Consider the following 24,194-nt stretch of genomic DNA (forward strand, 5'->3'; position numbering starts at 1 on the left):
CATGTCAGGTGAAGTGCCGGCGGTCCTGCACAGATGCCGGGGAAGTGGTCCAGGCCACGACAGCGAATGAGCCCCTTTGAAGGTCCACAAATACATAGACATAGATACACATTTATATGTGTGTATATATATATATATATATATATATATATATATACACACACACACACACACACACACACACACATATATATATATATATATATATATATATATATATATATATATATATACACACAGTACAGACCAAAAGTTTGGACACACCTTCTCATAGATTTTTCTGTATTTTCTTGACTATGAAAATTGTACATTCACACTGAAGGCATCAAAACTATGAATTAAAACATGTGGAATTATATACTTAACAAAGAAGTGTGAAACAACTGAAAATATGTCTTATATTCTAGGTTCTTCAAAGTAGCCACCTTTTGCTTTGATGACTGCTTTGCACACTCTTGGCATTCTCTTGATGAGATTCAAGAGGTGGTCACCAGAAATGGTTTACACTTCACAGGTGTGCCCTGTCAGGTTTAATAAGTGGGATTTCTTGCCTTATAAATGGGGTTGGGATCATCAGTTGTGTTGTGCAGAAGTCTGGTGGATACACAGCAGATAGTCCTACTGAATAGACTGTTAGAATTTGTATTATGGCAAGAAAAAAGTGGCTAAGAAAAGAAAAACGAGAGGCCATCATTACTTTAAGAAATAAAGGTCAGTCAGTCCGAAAAATTGGGAAAACTTTGAAAGTGTCCTCAAGTGCAGTTGCAAAAACCATCAAGCGCTACAAAGAAACTGGCTCACATGAGGACCGCCACAGGAAAGGAAGACCAAGAGTCTGCTTCTGAGGATAAGTTTATCCGAGTCACCAGCCTCAGAAATCGCAGGTTAACAGCAGCTCAGATTAGAGACCAGGTCAATGCCACACAGAGTTCTAGCAGCAGACATATCTCTACAACAACTGTTAAGAGGAGACTTTGTGCAGCAGGCCTTCATGGTAAAATAGCTGCTAGGAAGCCACTGCTAAGGACAGGCAACAAGCAGAAGAGACTTGTTTGGGCTAAAGAACACAAGGAATGGACATTAGACCAGTGGAAATCTGTGCTTTGGTCTGATGAGTCCAAATTTGAGATCTTTGGTTCTAACCACCGTGTCTTTGTGCGACGCAGAAAAGGTGAACGGATGAACTCTACATGCCTGGTTCCCACCGTGAAGCATGGAGGAGGAGGTTTGATGTTGTGGGGGTGCTCTGTTGGTGACACTGTTGGGGATTTATTCAAAATTGAAGACATACTGAACCAGCATGGCTACCACAGCATCTTGCAGCAGCTTGCTATTCCATCCGGTTTGTGTTTAGTTGGACCATCATTTATTTTTCAACAGGACAATGACTCCAAACACACCTCCAGGCTGTGTAAGGGCTATTTGACCAAGAAGGAGAGTGATGGGGTGCTACGTCAGATGACCTGGTCTCCACAGTCACCAGACCTGAACCCAATTGAGATGGTTTGGGGTGAGCTGGACCGCAGAGTGAAGGCAAAAGGGCCAACTAGTGCTAAGCATCTTTGGGAACTCCTTCAAGATTGTTGGAAGACCATTTCCAGTGACTACCTCTTGAAGCTCATCAAGAGAATGCCAAGAGTGTGCAAAGCAGTCATCAAAGCAAAAGGTGGCTACTTTGAAGAACCTAGAATATAAGACATATTTTCAGTTGTTCCACACTTTTTTGTAAAGTATATAATTCCACATGTGTTAATTAATAGTTTTGATGCATTCAGTGTGAATGTACAATTTTCATAGTCATAAAAATACAGAAAAATCTTTAAATGAGAAGGTATGTCCAAACTTTTGGTCTGTACTGTATATATATATATATATATATATATATATATGCACACACCCACACATTGCACATGGACTTACCATTTCTGTACATGATGCAGGTTCTTCCATCTTCTCTGTGCGGCAGCCTCCCCTCCTCTTGGGGCCCGACTGCAGAGCTCTCGGAGGGGGAGAGCGGAGCAGTAACATTCAGAGCAGGGGAGGGGGAAGGGAGAGCAGTGGCCATGCTGTAAGCTGGCTCTGTGCTCTGCTGGAGGCCGGAGCAGGGGGGCGGAGCCTCCTCTCCTGCACTTACACAGTCAGCAGCTGGTGAGTCATCCTCTGCAGCGCCGCCGAACACACCAGTTTTACAGAGCTGATTCCATCTTCCGACTCCCGGGCCCTCCTGTCACACATTATAATGAGGGCAATCTGGCCATGGGCCCTCAGGGAGCCCTGGGCCCCGGGCGGTAGCCCAGATTGACCTCATTATAATCTGCCTATGTTTAGGTGTGTAGCTATATGAGAATCCATTGTGAAACTGAGAAGAAAAAAGGAAAAGGGAAAAAAAACAAAAAACACAACTTGGCTTGTTTAGAGGAAGTGCTCCAGAGATTCCGGAAGGGTGCTATAAATAGTGGAGACTGTGTGCAAAAATAAAATTGTGGAAATGTGGTGAAAGTAATTAAAAATATTAAAGTACATAAAGATATACAGTATATATAGTAAACGTTGCGACAAATGAGCTCAGTATCAAAAAGGCATACAGAAGTAGCGTATAAAATAACAATGTAAGATATATAAAAATAAGGCCACTCTATATTTCTGTGATGGGTTGTGTACTCTCATAAAACGAAAGAGAAATTGCACTGGTATGCATAAATGAAAATGAGCACAACAATTAGAGCATAAAATATAATAGTAAAATTAAAATATTATGTATAAATAGATAAAAATACATAAAAAGGCTCTAGTAAAAATAATCCATAGACTTGCCAAACTCATATAAAAACTTCTGTGATCTCATTAAAAATGTTGTCCACTACTATATAAAATGCCCCAATGTATTTAAACGGTGGAGATAATTTTTTGTAAATACCATCTGCTGTGCATCTTGCCTGTGAGCGACGCTATTGCTGACCACTCACAGGCATTAAGTGACCCCTGGCTGCAGCCGACTCTGGTATCCGCTGATGTCACGTCAAGTTCCGGCTGCAGCCGAGCATGACTCAGCGACGTGCTCCCCGCTGATTGATGGGCTGTGGGCGGGGTTTCCCTGCGCATCACAGCCCAACATCCACCGAACGCTTTCCCTCTCATGCATTCATTGGAAAAGCTCGCGGTGGATGCTGTGAGTCAGGAATCCGATGACTCTCTGGTCATCGTGGAATTATTAATATTCTTTGACATTTAGACAGATATTTTGGTGGCCAACCACAGTTCAGGACTGTATGGAATATGTAGTAATCAAATAGGTAGGTGGCACAATCAGTGAAACAGAGTTAGCTTGAGTAGGGTGCTAGTTTATTTTGAGGCAACCACTGAGCTCCTGTAGACCAATAGTAGACAGAGAGAAGGAACTGCACATCTAAAGGCACTTGGAGATGCTTCAAATAGGATTTATTGTCAGTATTTTATATTAATTTGTTACACCATGGTAAATACAGTATTGCGCTAATGTTTCAGATAAGAGCCCTTCATCAGATGTATAGACTATGTTCAATTCATATACAGTCATGGGCAAAAGTGTTGGCACCCTTGAAATTATTTCAGAAAATAAAGTATTTATTCCAGAAAAGTATTGCATTTACACATGTTTTGCTATACACATGTTTCTTTCTTTTGAGTGTATTGGAGCACCCCAAAACTAAACAGAGAAAAAATGGCAAATAGAACATAATATAATGCAAAAAAACAAAAATGGGCCAGACAAAATTGTGGGCACCTTTCCAAATTTGTGAGAAACCAGCTTTGTTTCAAGCATGTGACGCTTGTTCAAACTCACCTGTGGCAAGTAACAGCTGTGGACAATATGAAAATCACACCTGAAGCCAGATAAAAAAGGAGAGAACTTGACTTAATCTTTGCATTGTGTGTCTGTGTGTGCCAAACTAAGCATCGGGAACAGAAAGAGGAGACGAGAACTGTCTGAGGACGTGAGTACCAAAATTGTTGAAAAATATCAACAATATAAAGGGTACAAGTCCTTCTCCAGAGATCTTGATGTTAATTGGTTACAGTGCGCAACATAATCAAGATGTTTACAACCCTTGGCACTGTAGTCCGTATGGTGGATAAGCAGTCCCAATCAAGTTCCGAAGAAATTCAAAAGAAATTCAAGATGTCCTGCAGGCTCAGGGTGCATCAGTGTCCGTGCAAACTATCAGTCGACTTTTAAATCAAATGAAAAGCTATGGCTGGAGACCAAAGAGGACCCCACTGCTGACACAGAGACATAAAAAAGCTAGACTGCAGATTGCCAAAATATATGTGAGTAAACCAAAAGCCTTCTGGTAAAGTATCTTATGGAAAGTTGAGACCAAGGTAGAGCTTTTTGGTGAAGCACATCAATCAACTGTTTACCGAAAATGGAATGAGGCCTGCAAAGAAAAGAACACAATACCTACAGTCAAATTTGGTGGAGGTTCAAAGATGTTTTGGGGTTATTGTGCTCCCTCTGGCACTGGGTGCTTTAACTGTGTGTTAGACATCATGAAATATTAAAATTACCAAAAAAAATTGGGTCTCCAAGTAGTGCCCAGTGTAGGAAAGCTGGGTTTGGGTCCTAGGTCATGGGTCTTCCAGCAGAACAATTACCCCAAATATACTTCAAGAAGCACCCAGAAATGGATGGAAACAAAGAACTGGAGAGTTCTGAAGTGGCCAGCAATGAGTCCAGATATAAATCCCATTGAGCACCTGTGGAGAGACCTTAACATTACAGTTGGAAGAAAGCACCCATTTTAAAATATGAGAGACCTGGAGCAGTTTGTGAAAGATGAGTGGGCCAAAATTCCTGTTGAGAAGTGTAAGAAGCTTGTTGATGGTTATAGGAAGCGATTGATTGCAGCTATTTACAAAAGTGTTAAAAATAATAGCAGCCCATTATGACTATCCAGATTAATCACTGTTTTTGGTATAAATTATATTACCACATGTCAAACAATTTACCAGTTAGTGCAGTAGATTCTAAGAAAACCAAAAGACTCAGCATTCATGATATGCACGTTTTAGAGTCTATGTATTTGAATAATTCATTGAAAAGGGGTGTGTTCAAAATAATAGCAGCTTGGAGTTCAATTAGTGAGGTCAATTAATCTGTGAAGAAACAGGTGTGAATCAGGTGGCTCTTATTTAAGGGTAAAGCCAGCACATGTTGTACATGTATTTCTCCTTGAAAGCCTGAGAAATGTGGGTCATTCAATACATTGTTCAGAAGAACAGCGTTACTTTGATAAAAAAGTTGATTGAAGAAGGTAAAACTTATAAGGAATTGTAGACAATGATAAGCTGTTCAGCTAACATGATCTCCAGTGCTTTAAAATGGAAAGCAAAACAAGAGAGATGTGGAAGAAAATGGAAGACTACCATTCGAATGTTTCAAAGAATAGCCAGAATGGCAAAGGCTCAGCCAATGATCAGCTCCAGGATGATCAAAGACAGTCTCAAGTTACCTTGGGTCTCCTTCATGTGTGTTGCCTGTAGCAGTAGGCCTCCCAGACCGGCAGGCCTCCACTTATTTTCAGTCAACTACCCATGTTACTATCCTTACATTTTTGTACCAATACTAATCTATGAATCAGATTTTTCTGCCATCTGAGTGTGGATGAGCATAAAAGCAGCTTGAGCTGTTGCATGTGGTATCAGGGCTCCCAACACAGCAGGCCTACACCGATCCCTGACCCACATCGTCTTAATTTGAAGTTCAATTCAAAGCTGTAAATGCTGGCCCAGAACATGATGCCTCATGCATGGCCCATGTCTGACTGCTGCTGTGCCATTATAAAATTTGCATTGTGGGTCAATTGATGCTACTTTTCCTTTTATGTGACCCAAATTTGATCTGTTTTGGCAGCTTTTGGGCCCCTTTGAAGGTGTTGTCTATGCCTTTGGTTTTGCCTCCCATTGAATCCAATGGGATTCGGATATGGTCGCTAAACTGTTCGACGAACATCGGGAAGTTCGACGAGTAGAAACGAATCAAACCTTGAAAGTTTCGCTCATCTCTAGTCATAACCATGGATACCTAAGGTACTGCAATGCCCTACATGAGGTAAGCAATATAGCGACTCAGAAGAACTATTCTACATTTCTAATTGGAGGCATTTGATAATATCATTATTATTATTAATATACCTACTACATAATGTGATAGGACCATGGACATGGGAATACACATGTAACTGTCAGTGTCAAAGATTCACAGCAGTATTTAGGAGTTAACATGAGAAATTGGATTGTAATACAACCAGTAATTGGCAAGTATGGTGCAGATTATGGTCCTGAGCTTGCTCATACATGGGGAAATTACATGCACGGCAGATGTCAGGAAGGGGTTAAAACATTGGTTGCTAGTTTATGTTTCTTGCAAAACCCTGAAATCCTCTAAGGCACACAAGTCAAACTCCGGCCCATGGGCCAAATCTGGCCCACAAGGTGGTTTTATTTGGTAGTTTTATTTTGACACCAGAACCACCACCCCTATGCGGGACCCATTATTCTGTATGGAGAACTATGTGGGGCCCATTATTCTGTACGGAAGACTAAGTGGAGCCCATTATTCTGTATGAAGGATTTTGTGGAGCCCATTATACTATATACTGGTTGGCCCGCGACTTTGTCCAAGTTTTTAATTTTGGCCCTCTGTGTGTTTGAGTTTGACATCCCTGCTCTAAGCTCTCATTCACATATAAGTTTTTCATGTTCAAGTGCTATCCGTGTTTTTCACAAATAGCACTCGTTACCTATGATAGTCTATGGGGCTGTTCACATGTTTATGATTTTTTGCTGTCTGAATGGTCCAGGCAAATTTGCAGATCTATGTCTGATATTGATTTGAGCGTTGAATCAAATTTGGCATTGAAAGTCTATGGGTCCGTGAAAAAAATCAGACAGCTCTCGGATTCCTTCCTTGTGCTGTCTATTTTTCACAGACTGAAAGACAGGTGAAAGTGGAGAAACTTTTCTTTTTCTCATCAGTGGAAAAAACTGATAAAACTCTGACCAAACTGTGATGAAAATCTAATGACACTGATGAAAGTCTGAAGAAAATCTGATAAAAATCACTGATGAAACTCGGCCTGTTTTTCTCGTGCATAAAAAAATGACGTTTGGATGAGACCTAATCTTCAATTACCCAATAACTAGCTGAATATTGTGATTGTCAGAATGTAGGAAATTACACATTTCTGATAAAAAGAACAAACAACAAAGAACAATATATAGTACCTTCCTTTAGGCTTGTATACGCATTTCATTCCATTTACAGTATTCTACGGCATTCATGCTTTGTTAACGCACCCAGTCACCTCATTCAAAATGTACAAACCACCCTCAATTACTGCACTGAAATGTGCTACCTTTGTCACATCATACTTTCTTTAGCAACTTGCTTTTTTCCTTTTAAATGAATTAGCCATGTTTCTTTGGTTCTGAGCCTGTGCATTGTTCTATGAAGGACACTGAATAACACGCACATATTGAACATCAGACAGGCCTCTGTGTACATTACATAAACGGGAGAATTTCAGGCCTCGTGTAACCTGAGGACAATTTTGCTTTGTAACTAGATATTGTAAAATTATGTTTTGCATACCTTTTACTTTTGTAAATGTTTTCATATCTCCAATTTTTTGCTCACTTTTTTATTAGATTACTAGGGAGTGAATAATCACAAAAAACAATGGCAGGGATATCATCAAATTTATTGGAGCTTAAGTTAATTCATGTACTAAACTGAAAGTATGCCATTATTTTTCCGAGTGCTTCTGTTCTTTTGTGCTGTGTAAATATTTTTAAAAATTCTCTTATTTTATTCTCTTATTGATACCTCCCAACTTTTAAATAAAAGAAAGAGAGACAAATTACAGTATTTGCCACAATCGTCAATAGTACATTGCGGGGATTTTTTGGCCCCATTCCTAGCCATAATTCTAAGTCAGTCACATTTAGAATTTCTTTCTACCCTGATCTAAGAATTTTTCCGAAGGGGCATGGAGGCAATGAAAGACATTAAGCAGACCAACCAGGACAACAGGACGTACATCCAAATCAAGGACTGTTCCGCTGCATCTTCAACAGTTGGAGCAAATTAATTTATTCTTTTGTTCATTAATTCATAGTTGTAATAGCCATGATGGGATTTTTTTTACGTTAGCTTCGTTATATGAGGTCTTGATTTTTTGTATCTTTAAAGCCATGTTCACAAGTAGATAAATTCTGATTTTTTTTCTACATGTTTTCTCCAGGTCCCATACTATGCAATAACAATCTTCTATAGTTTCTATATTTGCTGCATTTGATAGGAGTTTTCCTCCTTATTTGGTATATTTTTGGCGCAGAATTGAAGCAGTGTTTTAATGTGTTTTCTATAGTATAGAAAAGTTTTAATTCTGCATTTAAAAATGCAACGGGGTTTTTTTTACATGCGTTTTTTTTTTCAGGCTCTCCATAGAAGCCTATAGAATAAAAAAGCATAAAAACCGCACAGTTTAACAATGTCTTTAGACTCACAATGAGTGGGAGTTTTTATGAAATCGCCTCTACTTTAGTTAAATGCAGCAGAAAAAACACAGCATTTACTCTTCTTGTGAGCACGGTCTAATTGTCGAAGCAAAGTTATGAAAACTCCTGTGCACTGTGCATCTAAAGACACTGTTGAAATTTGCAATTTTGGTGCATTTTTTCTCTATAAGCTGCTATGTCAAGTCTGAGAAAAATGTATGTAGAAAAAAGCGCAGTTGCATTTTAAGTGCAAAATCAAAGCTATTCTCTGCTACAAAAATAGCTTTGAAAATGCTGCTTCTAATCTGCTCAAAAACTCATCAAATCTTGGTGAAAAGACAAAAAAACACAGAAAAAACTGAATAATCAGAGAAGATTGTTATTGCAGAGTGTGATGCAGACACCTACAGAAAACGTGCAAATGAAAAACAATAGAAAAAATGCAGTATTTATGCTGTGCATTACATTATTACATTTTGTATAGTTTAAATGGTGTAAAAAAGCAGTGATTGATTTTTTTTCTCAATTTACTGATCACCATAAATAATTCTGTTCACTGTATTGCATGGTTTGCATACAAAATATGTCTGACATTTGCTGTAATGTTTTATTGAAAAAAATGCATTAAAATGTTATTGTAATTGTGTTTCATTATCTATTAGTAATTTTGTAGAAAGAAAAATATCTCTAAAAAACAGGTATATAGAAATGCTCTGGTATATATAAATGTAGAGTGTACAATGTGCCTGTAATGAAGAAGAGTCCAGTTCACATTCAAGTAGAGGAAATTCTCCTATATTTATCAGTGCAGCCTGTGGTTCCAATGATACATGTTGGAGGGTTGAATTCTAGGGAGATCAGATTTAACCCCTTCATGACATGGCGATTTTCCATTTTTTTTTCATATTCATTTTTCCTCTCCTTCTTCCAAGGGCCATAACTTTTTTATTTTTCTGTAAATATAGCCATATGAGGTATGAAGTATGACACTTAAGAGATCACACATATCACACCGCTGCCACCAGTATGTGAAGAACCACGCCTTGCAGCCCCCCTGATGTCATTAAACGTCGAGTTGTCAGGTAATACCATCCCCTCACTTTCACCATTGTGACGTTCGGCTCCCCCTGGGGATATGTAAGGTCTAGTGATGAGCGAGCCTGCTTGCCACTGCTCGGTATTCGACCGAGTATCACTGTGCTTGTCATGCTCGGCGAGTATTTCCTGGTTGCTTGAGCAGGAGTTTGGGTCCCTGCCATGCATGTTTGGCGCTCTTTGGAGAGCCAATGAACATGCAGGGATTGCCTGCCATGCACTGTAATGCTGTAGCCATGTCGATTGCGGCATTTTAGTGATTGGCTAGCCATATAGCATCATTCGGTCTATATAAGACCTGGTACCCCTATGCTCGTCACAGTCTATCCTGGAAAAAGGCAGAGTAGAGAGAGCTGCTGCGGAGTGAGGGAGATTGCTGAGTGAGGTCGCTGGCAATAATAGGAAACTACGGTGCCACTATTTATCCTCCATTTAAAATGGCCAAGGCATGTGGCAAAAGATGGGGAAGTTGACGTGATGGTGATGATGCATACAGAGGCCGAGGCCATGGGCAAGCTGAATTTATGCCACAACAAACACCCACATCTTGTTGCTCGACCTTCCTTTCCCAATTGCTAGGGGACCACAGCACACCACTATTAAACCCAGAGCGATGTCAAAAGGTTGTTGGTTGGAAAGCAGATAATGCTTCCAGTCACTTTGCCACCACTACCCTGTCTTCCACACGGTCAAGACTCAGTAGCCGTGAGTGTGGACCGCATATTCCTCTCCCTGATCCTCTTTCCTCCCACCATGCCGAGTGCCCGGAGACAACTGCTCCAACACTTGGAAGAGGTGGATAATGATGAGACACAATTGCCAGAAAGTCAGCAGGAGGACCAGGGTGCAGAAGTGGAAGACGAGGTGGTGGACGATGCAGTTATCGACCCAACATGGCAAGGTGACATGCAGAGCGAGGACAGCAGCACCCACGGGGAGGGAGTCATACTACCACAACAGGCAGGAACAAGCAGTTTGGTGGCCACAGATACAAGGCGGTAAACCGCTCCCCAGAACACCAACACGACAGAATTTGCCAGTACAACTGTTAGGTCTTCCTGAGTCTGGTTCTTTTTTAAAGACTCTCCATATAACCCCCAAAAAGGCCATTTGCACCATCTGCCAGGCCAGCATATGCAGGGGTAGCAAACCTAGCAGCCTGATCACCACCAGCATGATCAGGCACATGACAGCAAAGCACCCAACTAAGTGGGCTGAACGTCAGGGTCCAGAAACAGTGTCTGCGGGTGACACCACTGCTTGTTCCACTGTAGTTCGTGCATGCCAATCCCATGTCCATGGCGCATGTGAAGATGTCTCCCGTGCTGCACCTGTTGTTGCACATGCTCACCTAGCTCCATCAGCAACCACGTCCACGTCCTTGTCCCAACGCAGCGTTCAGTCGTCCATACCCCAGTCTTGGAACACAAGAGCAAATATGCAGCCAACGCCCCACAGGCCTCACTACTTAAATTTCGCAAATGCTTGCGCTCGAAATGTTGCCTTTTAGGCTTGTGGAGACTGAAACTTTCCACAACCTGATGGCGGCAGTCATCCCTCGGTATTCAGTACTCGGTCCCCAGCCGCCACTATCTCCCGGTGTTCCGTCTCCGCATTACACAAACACGTGTCCCAGAACATTAGCCGTACCCTCAACAAATTTAGGCAGCGGTTGTACTCACTGAATATGCAATAACTGTATATCAGAACCGCTCATTTCTAATGGGAACATGTCGTTACTGAGGCCTACCACTATGTGTCTTTAAATTGGCATTGGGGTTTTTCCAAACTTTAGGCAACCGTTGTACTCACTGCATATGGAACAACTGTATATCAGAACCACTCCTTTCTAATGGGAACATGTCGTTACTGAGGCCCACCTCTATGTGTCTTTAAATTGGTATTGGGGTTTTTCCCAAATTTAGGCACACGTTGTACTCACTGCATACGCAATAACTGTATAGCAGAACCGCTCCTTTCTAATGGGAACATGTCGTTACTGAGGCCCACCACTATGTGTATTTAAATTGGTATTGGGTTTTTTCCAAAATATAGGCAGCCGTTGTACTCACTGCGTATGCAATAACTGTATAGCAGAACTGCTCCTTTCTAATGGGAACATGTTGTTACTGAGGCCCACCTCTATGTTTCTTACCAAATGATATTGGGGTTGTCCCAAACTTAGGCAGCCGTTGTACTCACTGCATACGCAATAACTGTATAGCAGAACCGCTCTTTTCTAATGGGAATTTGTCGTTACTGAGGCCCACCTCTATGTGTCTTTAAATTATTATTGGGGTACTTCCCAAATTTAGGCAACCATTGTAGTTACTGCATAAGCAATAACTGCATAGCAAAACCTCTCTTTTCTAATAAGAACATGTTGTTACTGAAGCCCACCTCTATGTGTCTTTATATTTGTATTGAGGTTTTTCCCAAATTTAGGCAGCCGTTGTAGTCACAGCATATGCAATAACTGTACAGCAGAACCGCTCTTTTCTAATGGGAACATGTTGTTACTGAGACCCACCTCTTTGTGTCTTCAAATTGGTATTGGGGTATTTCACAAATTTAGGCAGCCCTTGCAGTCACTGCCTGGGCATTACCACTTTAGGAGACCCACTCCTTTATAATGGGAACATTTTTTTTTAATGAGACCCTCCTCTGTGCCTCTTCAAATTGGTATTGGGGTGCAGCCAAATTTTTGGCTGCCATTGTACTCACTGCATATGCAATAACAATATAGGAGACCCACTCTTTAATAATGGGAACAACAAAGTATAGCCAGCTGAAAGCTCTCTAACAATAGTGAAGGCCGACTGCTGGCGCTTTAAGAATAGTAAGGGCCACCTGATGGCCCTATAAAAATAGTCTTTGTGAGTTCCTCCTTCATAAATGAAACAGAATGTGTCTGATCATGTCTCACACACAACATGGTCAGATAAGATAGTAAAATGTTAAAATTACATTTACTGGTGAATTCATTTTTCACTGTTGAAAACAATGCAAAAGTGCAAAAGCGTATCAAAAACGCTACGTGTGAACATAGCTCAAGATGTGGAGGAGCTTTTTTGTGTTTGGTTATTTATTTTGCCTTATATACAAGTCATTACCCTGGAAAGAATGTTCCTTAACATTTTTTCCAGAGAAATTCATTTTGGCTTCATTTCCGTAAAAGAGGCGTAATACTCTGACAACATTTTTGACAGCAGTAACCTGGAAGTCAGAGATGCTTCCAGGGGTCTTCCCCATGCTGTTCCCATGTCTTTTGAGCACTGTTCCAATCGATTTTGACAGTTTTTAGGTCCTTTGCAGACCTCCGGGGCGGCCGCGGGAAAAATGCGGGTCCCATTGAGTCCCAAGTATTTTAGTGCTTGCTCATTACTAGTAAGGTCAGCTTTGCACAGTTGTACACAAAAAAAATCCTCTCTCATCACGGGCACAGGGAGGTGCGGTGAGTGATAGAGTGTGGCATACGCAGCTGCTGGCGTGGCACAACATTCACATAAATCCCAGACAGGCTGAGAGACCCTTTTCTCTAGCACCAGTGAAACAGAGTCCTGCAGCCCGTTAGGACTTCCACCAATTCCTCGTTCGAAAACAGTGGCACCCCTTGTCAAAATTACTGTTATTGTGAACACTTAAGCAAGTTGAAGATGAAATGATTATTTAAGTCCTAAAGTTAAAGATCACATTACTTTTGTATTTTTAGCAAAAAATATATATATTTTCACCTTTCACATTTTAAAATTTACAAAACGGAAAATGAGCCGATGCAAAAGTTTGGGTACCCTTGAAGAATTGTGTGTTCAGATAACTTTGACCAAGGTTTCAGACCCTAATAAGCCTTTTTATGGGTTGTTCATTATTAGAGATGAGCGTTGTTCTACTCGAACTGTTCGCCAATCTCAAATTCGAGCTGTTTTGGGCGGTGTTCGAGCCGGTCGGCGAACACGAACAATTTGAGAAAAATTCGGCTGTTCGAGGTTATGTTCGATAACTGTTCGTGCACCAAAATCATAACTGGATTTTTTCTCAGTAATGATGAAAATTAATGTTAATACGCAGTTTGAGTGTACAGCGGGGCGGGGGGAGGGGCAGGGGATGGATCTCTGCAGGAACAATGAAGATCTCCATTTTTTTTTCTCTTTCCCGCATTTGCAGTGGGGAGGTGCAATCTGTCAGCCTATCAGCAGCGCACACACGGAGCGAAGTGCTTTTTTTCACACAAGCAAGGGCATGTGTGATTGGCAGTGTATGTCACATGTCCTTGCCCTATAAGACCAAGCCATTTTCCCCGTCGCCACCATTTTCTCACTGCTGCAGCTGCGTGTTAGACGGCACCGCTGTTGCTGTGTGCGCTATACCTTGTTAATTTCAAGCCAATTTTCGCACAAATATACAGATAGCTTGGGAGTAGGGAATAGTTGTGATTGCAGTAATTTTAAGGACTAGGTTACAGCATTTCCTACGACTTTTATCAGGCAGGTCTGTGCTCTTAAATAGATAGATTGTGGGAGTAAAGACTAATTGTAATTGGAGTCCTTTTCAGGACTAGGTTACATCAGTTCCTATCAGTTTTTGCCAGGCAGGTCTGTGCCAGTGCTGTGCAAGTTTTTTTCACAGCATTTGGCTGATCTAGCAAAGCTAATCCTTTTTGGCTTATTGCAGAGTGTGTTAGTCAGTGGAGTAGCCTATCTGTGTTGCAAGATATACCACCTGTGTATAGAATACCAATTTTTTTACTGCACCTAGTGAAGTAAAATCTTTTGGGCATAGCATCATTCTATTAGTCCATCTATACTGACCTCCATCAGGTTGCAAACTGAATATAATTTTTTTCTGCATCTAGCTCTGAAAAAATATTTGGGCTTCTAGCGGTGTGTGGGACTTGGTCTATTAGTCCATCTATACTGACCTCCATCAGGTTGCAAATTAAAAATAATTTTTTTCTGCATCTAGCTCTGAAAAAATATTTGGGCTTCTAGCAGTGTGTGGGACTTGGTCTATTAGTCCATCTATACTGAACTCCATCAGGTTGCAAATTAAAAATAATTTTTTTCTTCATTTATCTCTGAAAAAATATTTGGGCTTCTAGCAGCGTGTGGGACTTGTTCTATTAGTCCATCTATACTGACCTCCATCAGGTTGCAAATTAAAAATAATTTTTTTCTGCATCTAGCTCTGAAAAAATATTTGGGCTTCTAGCAGTGTGTGGGACTTGGTCTATTAGTCCATCTATACTGACCTCCATCAGGTTGCAAATTAAAAATAATTTTTTTCTGCATCTAGCTTTGAAAAAATATTTGGGCTTCTAGCAGTGTGTGGGACTTGGTCTATTAGTCCATCTATACTGACCTCCATCAGGTTGCAAATTAAAAATAATTTTTTTCTGCATCTAGCTCTGAAAAAATATTTGGGCTTCTAGCAGTGTGTGGGACTTGGTCTATTAGTCCATCTATACTGACCTCCATCAGGTTGCAAATTAAAAATAATTTTTTTCTGCATCTAGCTCTGAAAAAATATTTGGGCTTCTAGCAGTGTGTGGGACTTGGTCTATTAGTCCATCTATACTGACCTCCATCAGGTTGCAAATTGAATAAAAAAATTTTCTGCATCTAGCTCTGAAAAAATATTTGGGCTTCTAGCGGTGTGTGGGACTTGGTCTATTAGTCCATCTATACTGACCTCCATCAGGTTGCAAATTAAAAATAATTTTTTTCTGCATCTAGCTCTGAAAAAATATTTGGGCTTCTAGCAGTGTGTGGGACTTGGTCTATTAGTCCATCTATACTGACCTCCATCAGGTTGCAAATTGAATAAAAAAATTTTCTGCATCTAGCTCTGAAAAAATATTTGGGCTTCTAGCGGTGTGTGGGACTTGGTCTATTAGTCCATCTATACTGACCTCCATCAGGTTGCAAATTAAAAATAATTTTTTTCTGCATCTAACCCAGCCAATAGTTTTGGCCTAATACCACAGTTTGTCCACTCAGCTCTGCTCGGTTACCATCCATTGTTTTTTTGTGCAAACAACTCCAGAGTTGTGAATTAGTTAACCACCAAAATGAGTGGAAAAAGGCCTGCTGCTGGTGGAAAGGGGAATAGGCGTGTTGGGAAGGGGAAAAAAGGTTGTGTCCGTGGGGTAGGTGCAGAAGAAAGACCATCTTCCAGCCAAACTAAAATGTCTACTTCTTTTAGCGGACAATGTGATAAGATCCCTTTCTTACGGCCACGCCAATCGCTACAAATTCCAGATGAGGCACAAAAACAGCAGGTGCTTCAACGGATATCAAGTGCTCCTTTAAGTGGGCTCTCCTCCACATCAACTTCAACATCACAAATACTCCAGTCCTCAAAGGTGTCACCCAAATCGCACTTGCTTCCTCACAGCTCCCAAATCTCCAGCTGCCCGTCTGAGTATGAGGTAGAACAGATGGTTGAGTCTGCAGAGCTGTTTACTCATACTATAGCCTGGGAATCAGAGGTCGACTCCAGCGCTTCTGTGAATCCAGACGAGGAAATGATCTGCACTGATGCCCAGAATCTTTATGAGTCGGATCCAGGACCAGACGCAGAAGGTTCTGACCATAATGTAGACCCTCATTCCCAAACTGTAACTCCTGTTGGTGGAGACAATGAGGAAGACGATGATAAGACTCAAATACCTGATTGGAGCGACAACTTTAGTTTTTTGTCAGGGCAGGAACAGGTTGGCTCTGAGGACGACGGGTGTGATAACGCACAGGGTGATGATGATGAGGTCGGAGATCCCACTTACTGTCAACCCACAGTCAGCCAAGAGATGAGGTCAGCAGAGGAGGTGGAGGAAGATGCTAGTGACGACGAGGTCAGGTTGCGCCTTCCTGGACAGAGACGTAGTACTGGAAGCACGTCAACAACTGCATCCTCAAACACAACTCTGCCTCTCACCACAAGTCGTGGTGGCTCTTCAGGTCGCATGGGTGCTAAGCTTTGCATAGCCTGGGCATTTTTTCAGATCGATAAAGATGACCCAACTCGTGTTATCTGTAACATTTGTCAGCAAAAGCTAAGTAGAGGCCAAAAAATACATAGTTTGAGTACTTCATGCATGAACCGGCACATGGACATGAAGCATAAGTTGCAGTGGGAAGCTCAGTGTGCTACAATGCGGTCTAGCCGGCCGGGCCAACCACCGTCTGCCATATCTTGTGCATCCGCGGCCTCTTCATCCTCTGTGACTGGGGGGACAGCAGTCACACCTGTTTTGGGGCGCAGACCTGCCACCTCTTTACCCGCAACAGCCAGCGTGATTGGCAGGTCATCATTTTCTTTGGAGGTGGTAACACCAGCTGGTCTTGAGCGCTGTCCGACATCGATAGCACCACCTTTGGATCAAGGCAACCTAACATGTCCGCCTGCATCTTCCTCACAGACCGGCAGTTTGCCGGGGACACCCTTATCAACCCCGTCTAAGCACAATAGCCAGCCCTCGGTCCCTCAGATGTGGACAAGTAAAAGACCATTTCCTCCTAGCCATGAGAAAGCTAAGAGGTTGAATTTCACCATCTGCAAGCTCTTGGCTACAGAAATGCTGCCTTTCCGCCTGGTGGACACAGAGGATTTTCGAGACCTTATGTCCGTCGCAGTGCCCCAGTACCAGATGCCCAGTCGGCACTACTTCTCAAAGAAAGGTGTGCCTGCGCTCCACCAGCATGTCGCACACAACATCACTGCTTCTTTGAGAAACTCTGTGTGTGACAGGGTGCATTTCACCACAGACACTTGGACGAGTAGGCATGGACAGGGGCGTTACATGTCGCTGACTGGGCACTGGGTAACTATGGTGACAGCAGGACAAGGGGCTGCTGTCCAAGTCTTGCCGTCCCCACGAGTTGTGCGTCAATCCTCTTTATGTCATTTTTTCTCCACTGCTTCTGCCTCCTCAACCTCCTCTCGGTCTTCCACCTGCACCCAAAGCCTGTCTGGTCATGCCACAAGCTTTCTAACTGCGCAGAAGGGATCCTGCACACCTCCTTACTATGCTGGCAGTAGGGCTCAACGTCATCAGGCGGTTTTTACATTGAAATGTCTGGGAAATGTGAGTCACACAGCTGAGGAGTTGTGGTCAGCTCTGGAGAACCAATTTCATGAATGGTTGTCTCCACTGGACCTGAAACCAGGGAAGGCCGTGTGCGACAATGCTGCAAACCTGGGTGCGGCCCTTCGCCGGGGCAATGTCACACACGTGCCTTGTATGGCTCACGTGTTGAACCTGGTTGTCCAGCAATTTTTAGCCCACTATCCCAGACTAGATGGCCTTCTGCAGAGGGCACGGTCGCTGTGTGCTCACTTCCGCCGTTCGCATCCCGCAGCTCAGCGACTTACATCTCTACAGAAGTCATTGGGCCTGCCACTTCACCGGCTAAAATGCGATGTGCCTACCCGGTGGAATTCAACTCTGCACATGTTGCAGCGACTGTGGCAGCACCGACAAGCCCTGGTGCAATACGTTCTGACGTATAGCCTGGGCCAACGAGATTCAGAGGTGGGGCAAATCACGCTGGAGGAGTGGTCTCAGATCAGGGACCTATGCACCCTTCTGCACAGTTTTGAAATGGCGACGAAGATGTTTAGTGCTGACGATGCCATTATCAGCATGACTATTCCGGTGATTTACATGCTGGAGCACATGTTAAACAGAATTCGGAGTCAGGTGGTGGCACAAGAGGAGGTGGAGGAAGTAGAGGAGGAGGAGTTGTATGCGGAAGGGCTAACATCTGCAAGGTCCAGACGGTCGGCAGCACCAAGGCGGCAGGCATGTGAGGGTGGGGGAGATGGTTTAACCAGGGCGCATGGTAGCAGCCAAACTAGTGAGGAAGGTGCAGGAGCCCAGGAAGAAGTGGAGGACGAACTGATGGAAGACTCATCAGATGAGGGAGACCTTGATCACATTTCTGTTGTGCGAGGTTGGGGGGAGAGGACAGAGGAAGGAAGCATGATTGTTACCTCGCCACCAACACAACAGGGACTTGGTGCTCCTGGATGCGCAACACACATGAGTGCCTTCTTGCTGCACTACCTGCAACATGACCCTCGAATTGTGAGAATTAGAAATAATCCTGACTACTGGGTTGCCACACTGTTAGATCCCCGGTACAAAAGTAAATTTGCAGAAATTATTCCTGCCATAGAAAGGGATGCACGCATGCAGGAGTATCAGCAGAGACTGTTGCAGAATCTTACATGTGCTTTTCCACAAAATACCAGTGGTGCACGTAGTGAATCTCACAGTTCCAACTTGCCAACCGTGGGACCGTCAAGTGTTCAGCACTCAAACCGTAACAGAACCACAGTATCTGCTGGTAACATCAATTTTGCGGAATCATTTCACCACTTTTTTAGCCCATCCTTTGCAAGGCCACAGGAGACAAGAAGTCTGACACATAGTCAACGCCTAGAGACGATGGTACAGGAGTATCTCCAAGTAAACATTGAAGCCACGACTGTGTCACTGGACCCTTGCTCTTTTTGGGCTTCCAATCTGGATAAATGGCCGGAGCTAGCCACTTACGCCTTGGAGATCTTGTCATGCCCCGCAGCCAGCGTTCTGTCTGAAGGTGTGTTCAGCGCTGCTGGTGGTGTGCTGACAGATAAGCGCACGCGGCTCTCCACTGATAATGTAGACAGACTCACGTTCATAAAGATGAACAAATCATGGATCCGAAACGACTTTTCTACCCCTGTGTCATCCTGGGGAGAGTAAAAGCTTGATGATTGGTTAAAATCACCCTACCAACCGTTTTAAGCTTTCAAATTACTAATCATGTTTATCTGTATCTTGACTGGAAAATAATTTGGGCTTTGTAGCAGTGTGCAGCACTGATTCTATTAGGCCATCTATAATAAGCTTCACCAGATTTAAAATTAAAAATAATTTTTAGCTGCATCTAGCCCGGAAAATAATTTTGGGGCTCCGAGATGCGCAAGACACATAAGTGCCTTCTTGCTGCACTACCTGCAGCATGACCCTCATATTGTCAGAATTCGAAGTAATCATGACTACTGGGTTGCCACACTCTTAGATCCCCCAAACTTTTCGATCAACCTTTTCATTTTAATAAAGACCAAAAAAATGGTCATTTTTGAAATTATAAGCATTAGCAGGTTGTTAGAAACTGAAATCAAACAGTTTTCAACTCAAAACTTTATTCTAGGTGATGTTACATTTTCACATAGGACCCCTTGTTCGAAAGGAGCTTCTGAACTCTCTTGTCCATTGAATTTGTCAGGTTTTGGATGGTTTCTGCTTCAATTGTTTTGCATGAGGACAGAATACCCTCCCAGAGCTGTTGCTTAGATGTGAACTGCCTCCCGCCATCATAGACACTCCTTTTAATGATGCTCCAAAGGTTCTGAATGGGGTAGAGGTCAGGGGAGCACGGGGGTCACACCATAAGTTTGTCCCCTTTTATGCCCATATCAGCCAGAGATGCAGATGTTTTATGTGCAGCATGAGATGGTGCATTATCATGCAGAAAAATGATCTTGCTGTGAAATACACGGTTCTTCTTCTTGAACCATGGCAGGAAGTGCTGTTTGAGAAAATCCACATACATTATGGAGTTCATCTTTAGCGCCTTCAGGGATCCTAAAGGGGCCGACAATCTCTCTCCCCATGATTCCAGCCCAAAACATTACTCCACCTCCTCCTTGTTGGCGCTGTAGCCGTGTTTGCGTGGGGTGTCCATCAACCAGCCATCCTCCACTCCATTCATCTGGACCATCGAGCGCTGCACGGCACTCATCCGTGAACAAAACAGTTTTGAAATCAGTCTTCATGTAATGTTTGGCCCACTGGAGCCGTTTCTGCTTGTGTGAAGTGGATAGAGGAGGTCGACAGGATGGCGTATGCACAGCTGCAAACCTCTGAAGGACCCTGCATCTTGTTGTTCGGGGGACGTTGGAGGCACAAGCAGCTTCAAAAACTTGTCTGCTGCTATGACAAGGCTTTTTTGCCGCTGCTCTTTCAACCTGACGTAATTGCCTGTAGGAAAGAGTCCTCAATTTGCCCTTATCAGCACGCACACGTGTGTACTGTGAATCAGCTACATACTTCTTGATTGCCAAGACACTTCATCCTGATCATCGCACAATGTTGATTGTAGTCATGCCTTGACCTAAACACACCACAATTTGTTGCTTCTCAGCAGCCGACACATCCTTTTTCTTTCCCATTTTGGCAGAAAATGTAGGCTGCTTAATAATGTGAGAGAGCCTTCTTAAGTAGTCTTGCCTTTCATTGGACACACCTGCCAAACTAATTAGCACAGGTGTCTGCAATTGCTTACAGTGATATAAAGAGCCCTGACACACATCACCATCAATGAGTTTAACTGACAAACAAACAAATTCTTCCCTTATCACTCCTAAACACTTTTTGCATAATAATTTGGAACGCGGTGTACATGTGCTTTTCCACAAAACACCAGTGGTTCACGTAGTGAATCTTACAGTTCTAACTTGCCAACCGTGGTCTGTATGGAATTGTTCAATAAAGGGCCCAAAATTAAGATAACATAGATGGGAGAGGTCTCTATGAATAGGAATTCCTAAGTATTTGATACCCTGTGAGGGCCAGGCAAAGGGAAAGTTGGACTGGATGGAATCCTATATGGATTTAGGGAGGGAGACATCGAGGGCCTCAGACTTCGCTGCATTGATTTTAAAATTTTACCATGTAACAAAGTGATCTATTTCAGCCATAACAGCAGGGATGGATATATGTGATTGAGTGATATATACTAGGACATCATCAGCAAATAGAGAGCACTTGTACTCGGTGCCTCCCACCTCAATCCACCTAATATTGGGGTTATGGCGAATTGATGAGAGCAGGTGCTCCGTCACTAGGATGTATAAGAGAGGGGACAGAGGACATCCCTGCCTTGTCCCATTGGTGATTGTGAAAGGTGATGAAAATGTTCTGACGCACCCCCTGGGCCTTGGGACACCCGGAGCCGGACCCTTTTTGGTGGATGCTGGTGGTTGTAGTCTTCGTGGCGGCGATCCGGTTCCGTGGCTCAGGGCGGTCAAACCAGTGGCGGAACTATTTATGTGGTTTTGATGTTTAAATGTCCGACTACGCCACCCGTGGATTGCGGTCAGAGTGAACCGCCGCTACAGGGCAGACCGCTAAGGCTGGTGTTGTGGGTGCAGCAGAGCGTAGCATAACTCCCCACGGGAGGAGTATAGCCTCAGGGCAGTGTATGCGGAGGATGGGGGTGATGGTGCAGGGCAGCAGCAGTAACGACACGGAGTCAGTGATGCAGTTCAGGGCCTTTACTCACAGTTCTTATTATCCAGACCACGTCTGCAGGTAACGGCTGCCCACGTCGTACTGTGCTCACCAGGTGAGGGGCTCAGACAACTCCCAGATAACTTTGGAGCGCTTCACAGGACCCCCTTTGTGTGTCCTTTGTCTGGCCTTTCTTACCAACACTTCTGTCCGGCTGCCTCGGGCCTCCTCTTGGTAAACTTGGCGCCAGTTTCCCTGACCCTATGTGGTGCCTTCCTAGCGGGTGGAGCAAGGGGCTGCGCCACATAAAATGTCAGAGCCTCCGGTTTCTAGCTGAGGGTCATTTCCTGCCTCCACTAGTTCGGGGACCGGTCTCCCCCTTTGGCCTGACCCCTCCACGCAGGTGGATTCGGGCGTGCGGTGGCGACTCGCCCGTCCGCACCCCTGGGATCCCTTCATTCCTCGTTCCTGGAGCCTTCTCCGCTCCTCTTCCTTCCTTCTCCCTCTTGCAGGCCTGGGCCTCTGTTACTAGGCCCGCCTCCGGAGCAGAGCTCATGCAGAGCCCCTGCTCCCTGCCACTTCTGCTCAGACTTCTCTGCACTGAACTAAGATGGTGCCCACCTTTTATACTCCCTTCTCAATGCACCCAGGAACTGCTTCCTCCCTGCTCCTGCACTGCAGGGTTCCCCTTCCTCAGTGTTCCCTCCCCCCACTCCAGCCAGGGACAGGGACTGTCGTGCCCATCTCAGGGGCATATTGGTCGCCCTGCCCCACGGCAATGTGGTGTAATGCATGCAGGTGTCGGGTCCTGATCCACACTCCATCCTTATCTGAGAGTGAGATATCACACCTCTGGGTGAGGTGCAATACGTCTGTAGCAACCGAGCCCTCGGTGCTACAGTTCCATTTATCTTCAGCCTAGGTGACGTATTGTGATACAGGGCCGTGATTTTGGCTATAAAAGGGTCCCCTAGACCCCTACCCCAAGCTTTTTAAGAGAATCATATATGGCGTGCCAGGAGACTCTATGGAATGCTTTCTCAGCATCCAACGAGAGTATCTACTTACAAATTTTTAACTGCATCTAGCCCAGGAAATACTTTGTGCCTAGTAGCAGTGTCTGCTAGTCAGCGGATTATCCCGGCTGTTAAGCAAGCTACACCACCTGTAGTTTGGACACTTAATTTTTTCAAAGGAAATGCTTCGGGACCACGGGATACTTAGTGAAGAGCATCAGGAGGCACCCCAAGGCATAGGGGCTGGGACTGGCACTAGGATGCCTTGCGGTGGACAGCCGAGCTCGATCCTTATAAAAGCTTTTTAACTGCAGCAGCTTTAGTGGACGCTACTGGAGCTGGAATTACGCGGCTGCTGGCATGAGACTTGCCCTCCAATAGATCCTTGTAAATGGATTTAAAGTGTATTCATTCAAATTAGAGGGACAATTTAAATTAAAAGCTTAGAGCTGCCTCCACCACAGGGGGGCTCTCTCGACCCACCAGCGGACAGGCACCAGTATTGGGAGAGGGGGGCTGGCCGTCAGGGTTCACCGCGGCTCTGGCACAAACCCGGCGACACGGAGGTGGCACGGGCAGGAGCGGACTGGCCGTCTCGGCTTCTCACTTTTTGGATTTTAGAAGGGCATGACATGCCTATATCTGTGTCTCCCCCTCCTTTTACTCCTCCACCTCTTTTCTTTTCGCATGACTATATGTACTTGTCACTTTTCCATGTGTTAGTTGTGTCTTCTGAGCAGTTTGTCAGCTTTTGGACACCTTTGAAGGTGTTTTCTATGTGTTTCTATGTGTTTTTGTTTGCCTGCCATTGGTTTTAACGGTGTTCGAAGGTGTTCGACGAACAGTTCGACGAACAGTTCGGCGAACACACGGGTGTTCGACGAACCGAACCGAACTCGAACACTACGGGGGTGGCTCAACACTATTCATTATCATCAATTGGAAAGACCAGGTGATGCAAATTTCCCAGCTTTATATTTGATAGGCGGCCCTCTCTTGGCAGGTTTGTTGTGGTACTTTGTTATTTCCATTTGATGATAATGGATTTGATAGGACTTCAGGGGCTCATCAGAGATTGGGATATTTTTTTATAACCCAATTCTAACTTGTACTTCTCAACAACTTTTTCCCTGACTTTTCTGTAGATCTCTTGGTCTTCATGGTTTTGTTTATTTAGAGGTGCCTCTTGCTTAAAGGGAACATGTCACATAATTTCAAGCATCTAAACTGTCCACACTGCTCAAAACCTATAACTCTGCCCT

The sequence above is a fragment of the Phyllobates terribilis genome, unplaced genomic scaffold (genome assembly GCF_046119375.1).
Source record: "Phyllobates terribilis strain yellow unplaced genomic scaffold, ASM4611937v1 Scaffold_1__5_contigs__length_1240528914, whole genome shotgun sequence".
Taxonomy (NCBI): domain Eukaryota; kingdom Metazoa; phylum Chordata; class Amphibia; order Anura; family Dendrobatidae; genus Phyllobates; species Phyllobates terribilis.